General features: G+C 47.8%; 1 long non-coding RNA gene across 1 annotated transcript; it reads left to right on the top strand.

Annotated features, from left to right (window-relative positions):
• The first annotated feature begins 474 nt into the window (after positions 1-474).
• LOC120974418 (uncharacterized) lies at positions 475-1,021 on the top strand. The gene is made up of 2 exons (XR_005769822.2): positions 475-608; positions 708-1,021. It is a non-coding gene; the product is annotated as an uncharacterized lncRNA (long non-coding RNA).
• Positions 1,022-2,430: the final 1,409 nt, after the last annotated feature.

A 2,430-nucleotide genomic window follows, 5' to 3' on the forward strand; every position in this document is an offset into this window, starting at 1 on the left:
GCAACGCACGCGATCATGATCTAGTAACTCGCAAAACAAAAATGCGGCCTCCAAGCATGAGATCACCTAGATTTGATGAATTATTCCTTCGGTACCATATAGAGTAGAGATCCTACCAAGATGTTCCCATTGGGAATAATTAAAGGTACTCCCTCCGTTTCTAAATATAAGACATTTTAGAGATTTTAATAGGGACTACATATGGATGTATATAGACGCATTTCAAAGCGCAGAGTCACTTAATTTGCTTTGTATATAGTCTATATTGAAATATCTAAAAAAGTCATATATTTAGGAATGAAGTAAGTAATACTATATTTGAAAAGACATATTTAGGAATGGAGTAAGTACTATAACTGAGAAGATACGGCAATAGAATACTTACCATGTGTAACTTATCCTCGTCAACCGCTCCTATTTATATACCACGACCAAACAGACGTACCCGACCATAGCTAGCGAAACACGGGAGAAAGCCCTGGACTAGAAACCACAAATCGATCCAAGAATCGCTAAGCTCGATCGATCGCCGTAACAGTGGTGCCGACACAGCATGGCGACCAGAGCTGCGTCTCTTGCTCTCGGTGCTCTCCTCGCACTCTCCCTAGGTTGGACCCTCTCTCTCTCCGTTTCATAATTCTTGTCGTGATTTTAGTTCAAACTACTGGTTAACTAATCTGTGCTTGTTTACATACACGATGCCTCAGTGTGTCAGGCAGTCTCTCGTGTGGATCCTGCCGGAGGGGTGGCGGTGGAAGGGTACCCATGCGGCAACGTGGTCGTCATCCGCGTCCCGCACGACGGTGTCTGCCAGCGGGACCGTTGCGGTGGGCTGTGTGTGGAGCAGTTCATGTGGAAGTACCCGGGCATCAAGGCCGTCATAGGCGACTGCACGACGGAGAATACCCACGAATGCATATGCTCTTTTATTTGCTAGTTGAACTTGGTGTACAATTGTAGTAGTCAATTTTGTGATGTTGTTTGGCTCAGAGGAAATAAAACTTGCTGCACATTCTTTTTTTTTGCTTTGTCATCCCTAGCTATTTTGTTCTTGAGAATATATAATTCGGCCATATATGGACGGGCTCCAAGAAGGGACTTCTTGTTGCCACGGGTAACAACACACTATTATCGGAGGAAAATAGAACGAGCAAGAAACGAGCAGATGATAGAGATCGCTCAGATCTGACACCTACCATGACCACGCCATCCGCTGTCAACGTACGTATAACTATGCCTTGCCGGTGGAGAAAGAAGCCGGCTGCCCTATGACCCGCCACTGCGTGATGTTGATGACGGAGCCGTCGCGCCGATGAGCACCATGTAGTTGCGCCGCGAACGCATCGACCTGCAGCCAAGTCTTCCCGGTACTGCTCCACAACGCTCCTGGCCTGCTGCCCTAGCTCGTTCATCCCAGACGTGGTGAAGAAACGAGGGGAGGAGGTGGAAGGGTAAGGGAGGAGGGGGGAGCGGAGGGCGGCGGCGGCGGCAGGGGCGCAGAAACACGTGTAGGTGTAGATGGCGGCGTCCAGCCATGCGAGGCGTGGGGCGGCGGGCGGAGGCGTCGAGGCGCAGAAGTGAGGGGCCGCGGGGGAGATTTTTGTTCCTGAGATGCAAGGTTGGGGATCGTTCATGTCCACTTTTCCTTTTTAACGAGGGATGGAGGCTATCGATAGAGATACGCGGGGCGATCAATAAGGCGAACGAAAGGTAACCAAAACTTTGATTGATCGATTGCTTTTTTTTCCGGGTAGATTGATCGATCGCTTGGTAACAAGACGAAGCGAAACGACAACGTACTCCTTCATTAGGAGTAGAGAAGATAATTAGAGACAAAAGGCAAAGATCAATGCATTAGGAAAGTTAGGATTTAAAATTGATTGTCATGAAACTGAATTTTATTAATTGGTAACGTGCTATCGTTTCTTGCCCGTTTGTACGCATAACTGTGCCTTGCCGGTGCCTTGCCGGCGGAGAAAGAAGCCGGCTGCCCCAGGGGCGGGCGAACCGACCTAGGGTTGTAAATTTTGCATCAGAACTCGGATTAAAATGATTTTTATATCAAAATCAACCGTTTCAACAAGACGCACAACTTTTTGGTTGAACACCTTTTGATCTGAGGCCATCTTGATTGAGTTTAGGGCTGTTTTCTAACATTTACAGCAGAAAAAGTTGTCCCGATGTCCGGACTCGTGTCCGGATCGTTCGGGCCTCATCCGGATGATCTGGGTGCCATCCGGATGATCCGGCTTCAAGGGGCCCGAAATTTATGGTTTTGTTGCAACGGCGGGAAAATACCTGTTCTTATGAACCACGATTTGCTGGGTAAGGAACTATGTCAAGGGAGAATGGTCGTTGATGCAAAAAGATGCATAATTTAAGGACCACGACGTAGAGCACATGGGGTATGATTCGGAGTAAATTGATCTG

The sequence above is a fragment of the Aegilops tauschii genome, chromosome 2 (genome assembly GCF_002575655.3).
Source record: "Aegilops tauschii subsp. strangulata cultivar AL8/78 chromosome 2, Aet v6.0, whole genome shotgun sequence".
NCBI classification, from domain to species: domain Eukaryota; kingdom Viridiplantae; phylum Streptophyta; class Magnoliopsida; order Poales; family Poaceae; genus Aegilops; species Aegilops tauschii.